The following is a 13,266-nucleotide window of genomic DNA, read 5'->3' as shown; positions in this document are numbered from 1 at the left end:
TCATGTGAAGCGACAATGCCTAATAACCACATCTAGCTGAGTGGATGGTCATGTGAAGGACATTGCTATAACCACAATCTAGCTGAGTGGGCATGTGAGGACTCCTTGTGAGTGGATGGGTTGGAAGTGCTTAATCTACTGAGTGGTGGGTCCTTGGGACCTGTATCCACATCTGACTTGGTGTGGGTCACGTATACTGGTACTACATTACAGTAATGACCGGCAACCGTAGGTGAGGGCTCTTTGTAGCTCAGACTATCTAAACGTTTTTCATCAAATGATCGCAGCATGAACCGGACAAAAACACATTCACACAGACTGATAATTTAACCCTTCATCCTACGCCGAGTCTCGCTACACATCTGAACAGCCAATGCATCTCTGTTCTTCCTCATCTGACCTGTGCCGGCCCAAAGTGCTTCACCGTCCTTCCCCAACTCACGGCTGTCATGGTGACGGGTACCAGACTGTCTCCTCCAGAGGATCCTGATGTCTGACAATAACATACTCCTACATAATGTAACGTTATACATTACCCTCGTTCTTCGCTCCTCAGTGATATTATCCTGACATAATGTAAACATTATACATTACCTGCTTCTCTCGCTCGAGTGATATATCCTGACATAAATGTAAACGTTTACATTACCTCTCTCCTCCTCAGTGACATGAATAGTAATATTTCATATTCCTCAGAAACCCACACCTTTATATAAATGATTTCATTTCACATTATCACATGGCTATAGTCCTTTGGTAGTAGCTACATCAACCTTCTATAGGAGCTGACAGCCCATAGCATTTTCTTCAACAAATTTACCTTTTCTATGTCAGTCGGCTGCAAAGTCCCATACATTGGATGGCCAGATCAACAGGAAGTACTGGCTGTAACATCACATAGATCACTTCACAGTGGAAAGACAAACTTTATTTAAAAAAGTGTCCCTTTGGAGAATGAATTCATTGGAAATAGAACAAATTTTTTATCAAATATTAAAATATTAAGACTAACTAAGAAATTATTTCCATATAAACTGGGGTAAAAGTGCATCAGTTAAAAGTTAAGACCGTTCCCTTTTGGAGTACAGTAGCATCATCCTCATCTTCTCCTGGTTCCCTGAGTGTGTGTCAGGACGGAAAGTCATTTACACCTTAGACAATGGTTGTTGTGTTACAGCTTGGAGAAGGCTGTTAGCTAGGGCTTCCTCAGCTAGAACCATGAGAACGCCATGCGCAGGATGAGGAAGTTACAAACACCAACCCTGGAGACGAGAAGGAGACGAGTTCATAAAGCCCTGGGGGGGGAGGAGAGTTCATAAAACGGCATGGGAGGGGGGGGAGGAGAGTTCAATATAAGGCCTGGGGGGGGGAGGAAGATTCAATATAAGCCTGCTGGGGGGGGTGCAAGGTCATATAAGGTCTGGGGACGAGAAGGAGGAAGTCATATAAGTCTGGGACGAGAAGAGAGGTCATATAAGGTCTGGGGGGGGTATATTGGATAGGCCTGTGGGGGGTATATTGAATAAGGAAGCGGAAGCCCTTAACCGTGCATACTGGCCATGATGATTCCTAATTATATAGTGACCCAAGAAAACCAGAGGTTTCTTATTGCTATTAGAAAGACTGGTTAAGCGCAACATCAATTACAACACTAACAGGTATTATGGCATCATACCTGTGGTAGTATTTGTCTGAATACGAATGGCTTGCAGCCATATCAGCATCCAGGACGCCAAACTACCCGCTTTCATAATATTCATTATAAACTGAGGTGGTTTTCGAGACCTGAACCGCCTGATTGGCTGACAGCTTCGTGGTATATTCAGACCGTAATAGCTTGACACCTCCCTCGTGAATGGAGCCTTATATTGCTTTAATTATGCCACGGCACTTGTTGAATTTTAAATTTCTGATTGGCTAGAAGGGCATTCTAGGGGTCATTATTTACTCAGATTGTGCAAAAGAATGTATGGACCTATAAGGTGTCAGAATGGGTCATTATTTTACTGTTGTTGCAGCATCTGAGACCTATAAGGTGTCAGATGGCATTATTTTACTTGTTGTAGCAGCATCTGAGACCTATAAGGTGTCAGATGGCCATTATTTTACTGTTGTTGCAGCATCTGAGGACCTATAAGGTGTCAGATGGCATATTTTGACTGTTGTTGCAGCATCTGAGGACCTATAAGGTGTCAGATGCATTATTGTTACTGTTGTTTGGCAGCATCTGGACCTATAAGGTGTCAGATGGCATTATTTTACTTTGTTGTCAGCATCTGAGGACCTATAAGGTGTCAGATGGCATTATTTTAACTGTTGTTGCAAGCATCTGAGGACCTTTTAAGGTGTCAGAGGCATTATTTTACTGTTGTGGAGCAGCATCTGAGGACCTATAAGGTGTCAGATGGCATTATTTTACTGTTGTTGGCAGCATCTGAGGACCTAAGTAGGTGTCAGATGCATTATTTACTGTTGTTGCAGCATCTGAGGACCTATAAGGTGTCAGATGGCATTATTTTACTGTTGTGCAGCATCTGAGACCTATAAGGTGTCAGATGGCATTATTTACTGTTTGTTAAGCAGCCATCTTAAGGACCGGGCTATAAGGTGTCAGATGGCATATTTTACTGTTGTTGCCAGCATCTGAGGACCTATATGGTGTCAGATGGCATTATTTAACTGTTGTTGCAGCATCTGAGGACCTTATAAGGTGCAGATGCATTATTTTACTTGTTGTGCAGCATCTGAGGACCTATAGTGTCAGATGGCATATGTATGTAGCTGATTGTTGCAGCATCTGAGACCTATAAGGTGTCAGATGCAATATTTACTGTTGTTCGCAGCATCTGAGGACCTATAAGGTGTCAGATGGCATTATTTTACTGTTGTTGCAGCATCTGAGGACCTATAAGGTGTCAGATGGCATTATTTTACTGTTGTTGCAGCATCTGAGGACCTATAAGGTTGTCAGATGGATTATTTTACTGTTGTTTGCAGCATCTGAGGACCTATAAGGTGTCAGATGGCATTATTTTACTGTTGTAGCAGGAACTATAAAAAAATCATCTGAGGACCTATAAGGTGTCAGATGGCATTATTTACTGTTGTTGCGCTATCTGAGGACCTATAAGGTGTCAGATGGCATTATTTTACTGTTGTTGCAGCATCTGAGGACCTAATAAGGTGTCAGATTGGCATTATTTTACTGTTGTTGCAGACTGAGACCTTAAGGTGTCAGATGGCAATTATTTACTGTTTGTTTGCAGCATCTGAGACCTATAAGGTGTCAAGATGGCAATTATTTTACTGTTTGTTGCAGCATCTGAGGACCTATAAGGTGTCAAGATGGCAATTTATTTTACTTGTTGTATCGAGCATCTGAGGACCTACTAAGTAGGTCAGAATGGCATATTTTACTGTTGTTGCAGCATCTGAGGACTATAAGGTGTCAGATGCATTATTTTACTGGTTGTTGCAGCATCTGAGGAACCTATAAGGTGTCAGATGGCATTATTATCTGTTGTTGCAGCATCTGAGGACCTATAAGGTGGGTCAGATGGCAATTATTTTTACTGTGTGCATGACCCATCCACTCAGCTAGATGTGGTTATAGCATGTCCTTCACATGACCCATCCACTCAGCTAGATGTGGTTATAGCATGTCCTTCACATGACCTATCCACTCAGCTAGATGTGGTTATAGCATGTCCTTCACATGACCCATCAATTTAGACCAGTATGTCTGGGTAAGCAGCATCTAATATTTATGTATTTTTATACAGACACTTTCTGATATTGCTACTATGAAAACATGCAAGTAACCATGACCACTGTACAGTTTACACCTTCTGTATCCTGTTCATGAGAGAAATAAACAGATTTTATATGATATAGTGAGTGTTTACRAGAGACGGCAATGTGAAGAACATGACCTGCACCAAAGTCAGATTAGAATATAGGACCAGATAAAGTGGAGTTTTACCTGGAGTTTTTCCTGATTGTAGGTTACCACTTTTAGTCTTAATCTTGTGTTTAATACACAACTCACTCTATTTAGCACATGGCCTCATGTGAATCCTTAAAGAGATGGGTGGGGCTAAGGATTAAGAGGGTGTGAACAAAGAGCTCTCCAGTAGGTACCAAAACATTAAAGGACCATTTTCTAAAAAGTGGGGTTACAAGTTTATCAACTAAGCAGAATTACTTTCCCATTGTTCATCAACTGCAGTGTACGGTCTACCATTTTCTAGCCCKGAGTCTCTACTTTTATCCAATGAAAAAACACCATTTCAAATGTTACATAAGACCGAATCGGGGCGGTCGGTCACATTTGTTAACCATCCGATAACATTGAGTTTACCACAACAGTCACCGGCTTCATTAATAAGTGCATCGATGTCGTCCCCAGTGACCGTACGTACATATCCCAACCAGAAGCCATGGAAAACGGGCAATATCCACTGTATCAAAACATGTTTCAACCAGGGCAATAACCGTAAACTAAAAATAATACCAGTCTTAATATTAATTTTAGGAGGAGGTTTTAATAAAGTGATACACAGACACCCAGCCTAAAACAATGTAGATATAGTTGAACCAATAGCAGATACAGTAACCGATATAGTTGAACCAATAGCAGGTTTCCATGAAGTGGATAAAGTTAATCATTTTATGTGCAGAAAGACACGGTTGGAAGAAGCTTCATTTCCCAGAGTTCCCAGCGGTCAGAACCATTCGTTTACTAAACAGGGGTGTCACCAAAGCGGTGTTGTATGCATCAGGGAACTCCCAAGATGCAGTACAAGCTTTTTTAATTAACCGTTGGCCTAAATTCATAAAGCCCTAATGGTCACATGATCACATGGTAGGGCAGGACGACATGCTGTCTCTTTGGCACTTCACACATCTGATTACTGCTGTGTGTCAGTTGAAGAACAGGTCTTGACAGATACGTTGTGTATCTTCAGGGCAGGTGACTTCATGTCCGATGGTTCTGGGATCTGCATAGATCTCATAGTCGTTTCCCCCCTAAAGCAGTGTCAACATTAATATATATCTATAACATGGTTGTGATTATAAAGCAATAACATGGTTGTGATTATAAAGCAATAACATGGTTGTCATTATAAAGCGGTAACATGGTTGTCATTATAATCTATAACATGGTTGTCATTATAAAGCCATAACATGGGTTGTCATCATAAAGCCATAACATGGTTGTCATCAAAAAGCGGTAACATGGTTGTCATTATAAATCCATAACATGGTTGTCATTATAAAGCGGTAAACTGGTTGTCATTATAAATCTATAACATGGTTGTCATTATAAATCTATAACATGATTATCATCATAAATCTAAACATGGTTGTCATTATAAAGCATTAACATGGTTGTCATTATAAAGCTGTAACATGGTTGTCATTATAAATCTATACATGGTTGTCATTATAAATCTATAACATGGTTGTCATTATAAAGCATTAACATGGTTGTCATTATAAAGCTGTAACATGGTTGTCATTATAAATCTATAACATGATTATCATATAAAGCTGTAACATGGTTGTCATTAAATCTATAACATGGTTGTCATTATAAAGCTGTAACATGGTTGTACATTATAAGCTGTAACATGGTTGTCATTATAAAGCCATAACATGGTTGTCATTATAAAGTTATAACATTATAAAGCTGTAACATGGTTGTCATTGTAAATCTATAAAATGGTTGTCATTATAAAGCATTAACATGGTTGTCATTATAAAGCTGTAACATGGTTGTCATTATAAAGCTGTACATGGTTGTCATTATAAAGCGGTGACATGGTGTCATTATAAGCCATAACATGGTTGTCATTATAAAGTTATAACATTATAAAGCTGTAACATGGTTGTCATTATAAAGCTATAACATGGTTGTCATTATAAAGTTATAACATTATAAAGCTGTAACATGGTTGTCATATAAAGCTGTAACATGGTTGTCATTATAAATCTATAACATGGTTGTCATTATAAAGCATTAACATGGTTGTCATTATAAAGCTTAACATGGTTGTCATATAAAGCTATAACATGGTTGTCATAATAAATCTATAACATGGTCGTCATTATAAAGCTATAACATGGTTGTCATTATAAAGTTATAACATTATAAAGCTGTAACATGGTTGTCATTATAAAGCTGTAACATGGTTGTCATTATACAAGCTGTAACATGGTTGTCATTATAAGCTGTAACATGGTTGTCATTATAAAGCGTGACATGGTTTCATTATATAAAGCCAAACATGGTTGTCATTATAAAGTTATAACATTATAAAGCTGTAACATGGTTGTCATTGTAAACTATAACATGGTTGTCATTATAAAGCATAACAGGTTGTCATTATAAAGCTGTAACATGGTTGTCATTATAAAGCTGTAACATGGTTGTCATTATAAGCGGTATACATGGTTGTCATTATAAAGCCATAACATGGTTGTCATTATAAAGTTATAACATTATAAAGCTGTAACATGTTGTCATTGTAAATCTATAACATGGTTGTCACCATAAGCGGTAACATGGTTGTCATGGTCACCATAAAGCTACTTACAGGTTTAGTTTTGTCTCCAAAGAAGTGTATGGTTTGATAGGATCCTTCTCTACCAGGCCCAGACAGTAAGCTTGTCCCAGCCCTCTGGGAAGACATCAAAACTGATCTGACCACCTGGAGGGAGAGAAGGAGGTTACAGGTCAGACCTATAGAGAAGTCTTTAGGGTTAGAGGAAGAAAGTGATTGGTTTGATAGGAGTCCTTCTCTCCAGGCCCCAGACAGTAACCGCTTGTCCCAGCCTCTGGGAAGACATCAAAACTGACCTGACCACCTGGAGGAGAGAGGAGGTTACAGGTCAGACCTATAGAGAAGTCCTATGGTTAGAGGTCAGACTCACTATAGAGAAGTCTTTAGGGTTAGAGGTCAACTCACCTATAGAGAAGTTTAGGGTTAGAGTCCAGACTAACCTATAGAGAAGTCTTTAGGGTTTAAGGGTCGACTCACCTATAGAGAAGTCTTTAGGGTTAGAGGTCAGACTCACCTATAGAGAAGTCTTAGGGTAGAGGTCAGACTCACCTATAGAGAGAGGAGATATAAAAGAGCTTTAGGGTTTGAGGTCAGACTCACCTATAGAGAAGTCTTTAGGGTTAGAGGTCAGACCACCTATAGAGAAGGTCTAGTCCTTTGGTGTAAGGAGGTCCAGGGTTTGAGAAGGTCAGACTCACCTTAAGAGAAGTCCAGTCTTTAGGGTTAGAGGTCAACTCACCTATTGAGAAGGTCAGTTCTTTGAGGTTAGAGGTCAGATCACCTATTGAGAAGGTCAGTCTTTAGGGTTAGAGGTCAGACTCACCTATAGAGAAGTCTTTAGGGTTAGAGGTCAGACTCACCTATAGAGAAGTCCAGTCTTTAGGGTTAGAGGTAGACCACCTATTGAGAAGGTCAGTCCTTGCCTTTAAACTCTCCTGAAGAACGGCGACAAACTTCTCTCTGATTCGTTCTTTTGTTGAGAGACAGCTGTAAAGTGAGCTAAGGACCACAGACTGACACGACATCAGACATCCCTCCCATATCTGGTCCAGCTGGTAGAACTCCATCCTCTCCTCCCTGCTGCAGCTCCGCCGACAGGTGACACGTTCAACATTCCATTACGGAACTCTATAAACGTCCCCCTGAGGAGACACAGACAGAGGTGGGTAGAAGATGGGTTGAGAGAGAGAGAGAGAGATGGGGTGAGAGAGAGAGAGACAGTGTGTACCTCTTCCTGGTAGTGTAATCTTGGCCAGGTGATGAGAGGACGAGATGGTGAGAGAGAGAGAGAGAGAGAGGACAGTGTGTAACCTCTTCTGGGTAGTGTAATCTTGGCCAGGTAGTTGAGACAGACAGAGATGGTGTGAAGAGAGAGAAGAGAGGGACAGTGTGTAACCTCTTCCTGGTAGTGATATCTTGGCCAGGTATTGAGACAGACGAATGGTGTGAGAGAGAGAGAGACAGTGTGTACCTCTTCCTGGGTAGTGTAATCTTGGCCAGGTAGTTGAGACAGACAGAGATGGTGTGAGAGAGAGAGAGAGAGAGAGAGACAGTGTGTAACCTCTTCCTGGGTAGTGTAATCTTGGCCAGGTAGTTGAGACAGACAGATGGTGAGAGAGAAGAGAGACAGTGTGTACCTCTTCCGGGTAGTGTAATCTTGGCCAGGTAGTTGAGACAGACAGAGATGGTGTGAGAGAGAGAGAGAGAGAGAGAGAGGGACAGTGTGTAACCTCTTCCTGGGTAGTGTAATCTTGGCCAGGTAGTTGAGACGACAGAGATGGTGTGAGAGAGAGAGAGAGAGAGGGACAGTGTGTAACCTCTTCCTGGGTAGTGTAATCTTGGCCAGGTAGTTGAGAACAGACAGAGAGGGTGTGGAGAGAGAGAGACAGTGTGTACCTCTTCCTGGGTAGTGTAATCTTGGCCAGGTAGTTGAGACAGACAGAGATGGTGTGTGAGAGAGAGAGAGACAGTGTGTACCTCTTCCTGGGTAGTGTAATCTTGGCCTATAGTGAGACAGACAGAGATGTGGTGTGAGAGAGAGAGAGACAGTGTGTACCTCTTCCTGGGTAGTGTAATCTTGGCCAGGTAGTTGAAACAGACAGAGATGGTGTGAGAGAGAGAGAGTGTGTACCCTTCCTGGGTAGTGTAATCTTGGCCAGGTAGTTGAGACAGACAGAGATGGTGAGAGAGAGTGTTGTACTCTTTCCTGGGTAGTTGTAATCTTGGCCAGGAAGTTTGAGACAGAAGTTGATGAATCTTGAAGAAGATCCTCCCCCATGTACGCCTGGATACCTAAAAACAACCAATCACACGCCCTTGGATACTAAAACAACCAGTGACTACAACGTGTCCATCTTGGTCAATAAACCACGTGGGAGCATCAAAGGTTAGAGGTCAGGTCTTACCTGTACTGCTACCAGCTGTCCATTCTGATAGGCCACCAGTCCGTTTTCAGCAAACAGGTAGTCCACCTTCTCCAACACTACGACACACAAATACATATATCAGTACACTGGTGTTGGTGTGTGTATGTGTGTATGTGTGTGTGTGTTGTTGCGGTAAACTATATTAATGTAGTAAACTATTGACTAACTAAAACTCACCGTTGTGACGGACTCATTCATGCAGTAAAGATCAATGATGTTTTAGTGTGTGTGGTGTGTGTGTGTCTGTGTGTGCGGGTGTGGTGTGTGTGTGTGATGTGTGTGTCACGACCTTTACAGAGAAGAGCTGAGAAGGTCAGAGCAGCTAAATACAACCTGACGGATCAGTTGACTCTCTCTCACACACACACACACAACCACAACAGTGAGACGTTATTGGTTGATCAGTGATTCTGCAGAGCAGAATATATATATATTTATTTAATTATTGATAACACGGGTTAGTTTGGGTCTTGAATGCTGAAACAGTATAAATACAGGGCATGATAGTAAAGTTCAGACCCCTTGACTTTTCCACATAAAAAACTATCACATTTACATAAGTATTCCAGACCCTTTACTCAGTACTTTGTTGAAGCACCTTTTGCAGCGATTACACGCCTTGAGTCTTCTTTGGTCTCTGACGCTACAACTTAGCTTGCGACACATGTATTGGGGAGTTTTCTCACCCATTCCTTCTCTGCAGATCCTCTCAAGCTCTGTCAGGTTGGATGGGGAATTCATTGGCACAGCTATTTCCAGTCTCTCCAGAGATGTTCGAGTTCGGATGTTCAGTCAGGCTCTGGCTGGGCCACTCATGGACATTCAGAGACTTGTCCCGAAGCCATTCCTGCGTTGTCTTGGCTGTGTGCTTAGGGTCGTTGTCCTATTGGAAGGTGAACCCTTAACCCCAGTCTGAGGTTCTGAGCGCGCTGGAGCAGGTTTTCTCTGTACTTTGCTACGTTCATCTTCCCTCGATCCTGACTAGTTATCACAGTACCCTGCGCAGCTAAAACACATCCTCACAGTATGATGCTGCCCACCATCATGCTGTCACCGTGGGGATGGTGCCAGGTTTCTCTCCAGACGTGGCTTGGCATTCAGGCCAAAGAGTTCAATCTTGGTTTCATCACACCAGAGAATCTCGTTTCTCATGGTTTGAGAGTCTTTAGGTGCCTTTTGTCAAACTCCAAGCGGGCTGTCATGTGCCTTTTACTGAGGAGTGGCTTCTGTCTGGGCCACTCTACCAAAAGGCCCTGATTGGAGGAGTAAACTGGCTAGTTGAACAGCATTCCAGCCATGTTTACAGTATACAGACTATGTATCTGGGTATTGACAGTATACAGACTATGTACTTGGGTATTTGGAGTATATCAGACTATGTACTTGGGTTTTGACAGTATATCAGACTATGTACTTGGGTATTTGACAGTATACAGACTATGGTATTGGGTATTTGACAGTATACCAGACTATGGACTTGGGTATTTGACAAGTAATACCAGACAGGGACTGGGTTATTTGACAGTATACCTAACATGTACTTGGGTATTTGACAGTATACCAAGACTATGTCACTTGGTATATTGACAGTATATACCAGACTATTACTTGGGGTATTTGACAGTATACTCCAACTATGGACTTGGTATTGACAGTATATAGACTATGTACTTGGGTATTTGACAGTTATACAGACTATGTACTTGGGTATTTGACAGTATATCAGACTATGTACTGGTATTTTGACAGTATATCAGACTATGTACTTGGGTAATTTGACAGGTATACCAGACTATGTACTTGGTATTTGACAGTATACCAGACATGGATTGGTATTGACATATACCAGACTATGGACTTGAGGTATTTGACAGTAACCAGACTATGGACTTGGGTATTTGCACAGTATCCTCTAGACTATGTACTGGGTATTTGACAGTATACCAGACTATGGCTTGGGTATTTGACAGTATACAGACTATGGACTTGGGTATTTGACAGTATACCAGACTATGTACTTGGGTATTTGACAGTATACCAGACTATGTACTTGGTATTGACAGTATATCAGACTATGTACTTGGGTATTTGACAGTATATCAGACTATATGGACTTGGTATTTGGACAGTAATACCAGACTATGTACTTGGGTATCTGACAGTAAACCAGACTATGTACTTGGGTATTTGACAGTATATCAGACTATGTACTTGGGTATTTGACAGTATATCAGACTATGTACTTGGGGTCTTGACAAGTATATCAGACTATGGACTTGGGTATTTGACAGTATACCAGACTATGGACTTGGGTACTGACAGTATACCAAGACTATGTACTTGGGTATTTGACAGTATATCAGACTATGTACTTGGGTATTTTGACAGTAATATGATCTCAGCTATGTACTTGGGTACTTTGACAGTAACTATGACTATGGACTTGGTATTTGACAGTATACCAGACTATGTACTTGGGTATCGTACAGTTATCAGACTATGTACTTGGGTATTTGACAGTATATCAGACTATGTACTTGGGTATTTGACAGTATACACAATCAGACTATGTACTTGGGTATCTGACAGTACATCAACTATGTACTTGGGTATCCATTGACAGTTATCAGACTATGTACTTGGGTATTTGACAGTAGTATCAGACTATGTATACTTGGTGTATTTGACAGTATATCAGACTATTACTTGGGTATTGCTGACAGTAATCAGAACTATGTATTGGGTATTGACAGTAAACCAGACTATGTACTTGGGTATCTGACAGTTACCAGACTATGTACTTGGGTTTTGACAGTATCAGACTATACCGTACTTGGGTTATTGACAGTATACCAGACTACGTACTTGGGTATTTGACAGTATACCAGACTACGTACTTGGGTATTTGACAGTAACAGACTAGTACTTGGTATTGACAGTATACAGACTACGTACTTGGGTATTTGACAGTATACTTCAGACGATGTACTTGGGTATTTGACAGTATACCAGACTACGTACTTGGTATGACAGTAACCAGACTATGTACTTGGATTTGACCTAGTTGGACTGTTCCAGTACTGCATTATTCTTTTTACTAGTAATGGAAAATGTTTTACTATTTTTTAGAACACAAGGCCTGGAAAAACCATGTGCTTATTTATCTACAACAGCAACACAACATTGCATAATACAGTTGAAGTCAGAAGTTTACCTTAGCCAAATATATTTATACTCAGTTTTTTCACAATTCCTGATATTTAATCCAGTAAAAATCCCTGTTTAGGTCAGTTAGGATCACCACTTTATTTTAAGACTGTGAAATGTAAAGAATAATAGTGAGAGAGAATGATTTATTTCAGCTTTTATTTTCTTCATCACATTCCCAGTGGGTCAGAAGTTTACATAAACTCAATTAGTATTTGGGAGCATTGCCTTTAAATTGTTAACTCTGGGTCAAACGTTTCAGGTAGCCTTCCACAAGCTTCCCACAATAAGTTGGGTGAATTTTGGCTCATTCCTCCTGACAGAGCTGGTTAACTGAAGTCAGGTTTGTAGGACTCTTTGCTCGCACACGCTTTTTCATCTGCCCACAAACTTTCTACAGGATTGAGGTCAGGGCTTTGTAATGGCCACTCTAATACCTTGACTTTGATGCCCTGTTTGGAAGTATGCTTTGGGTCATTGTCTCCTTTGGAAGACCACATTTGCGACCAAGCTTTAACTTCCTGACTGATGTCTTGAGATGTTGCTTCAATATATCCATATAATTTTCCTCCCTTATTGATCGATCTATTTTGTGAAGTGCACCAGTCCCCTCCTGCAGCAAAGCACCCACATGACTGCCTGCCACCCCGTGCTTCACGTTGGGATGGTGTATCTTCGGCTGCAGCCTCCCCCTTTTCCCTCCAAACATAACGATGGTCATTATGGCCAAGGAAACTGTCTATTTTTGTGTTGTCATTCAGAAGCCAGAGGACTTTCTCCAAAAAAGTACGATCTTTGTCCCCATCTGTAGTTGCCTGAAACCGTAGTCTGGCTTTTTATGGCGGCTCTTTAGAAGGCAGTGGCTTTTCTTGCTGAGACAAGCCTGTCAGGTTATGCCGACTATAAGGACTCGTTTTACTGTGGATATAGATACTTTTGTTACACCGTTTCCCTCAGCATCTTCAACAAAGGTCCTTTGCTGGTTGTTCTGGATTTGATTTGCAACTTTTCGCAACCAAAGTAATCACTCTCTGGAGACAGAACGTCGTTCCTTCCTGCAGCGGTAT

At 41.1% G+C, this 13,266-nt stretch overlaps 2 long non-coding RNA genes and 1 pseudogene across 2 annotated transcripts; 2 read left to right on the top strand and 1 right to left on the bottom strand.

The window, feature by feature from the left end:
* Nucleotides 1-4,535: 4,535 nt before the first annotated feature.
* Nucleotides 4,536-9,075, bottom strand: LOC112078663 (phosphomannomutase 2-like; annotated as a pseudogene).
* On the top strand, nucleotides 7,030-7,454 carry LOC139026847 (uncharacterized). The gene is made up of 3 exons (XR_011478791.1): nucleotides 7,030-7,098; nucleotides 7,148-7,192; nucleotides 7,379-7,454. It is a non-coding gene; the product is annotated as an uncharacterized lncRNA (long non-coding RNA).
* On the top strand, nucleotides 7,653-8,877 carry LOC139026846 (uncharacterized). Its single transcript, XR_011478790.1, has 3 exons — nucleotides 7,653-7,702; nucleotides 8,691-8,728; nucleotides 8,801-8,877. It is a non-coding gene; the product is annotated as an uncharacterized lncRNA (long non-coding RNA).
* Nucleotides 9,076-13,266: the final 4,191 nt, after the last annotated feature.

This window comes from Salvelinus sp. IW2-2015, unplaced genomic scaffold (genome assembly GCF_002910315.2).
Source record: "Salvelinus sp. IW2-2015 unplaced genomic scaffold, ASM291031v2 Un_scaffold6044, whole genome shotgun sequence".
In the NCBI taxonomy this organism is placed as follows: domain Eukaryota; kingdom Metazoa; phylum Chordata; class Actinopteri; order Salmoniformes; family Salmonidae; genus Salvelinus; species Salvelinus sp. IW2-2015.
Note: the sequence above shows the minus strand (reverse complement) of the source record. Positions and strands in the feature narration are given on the sequence as shown.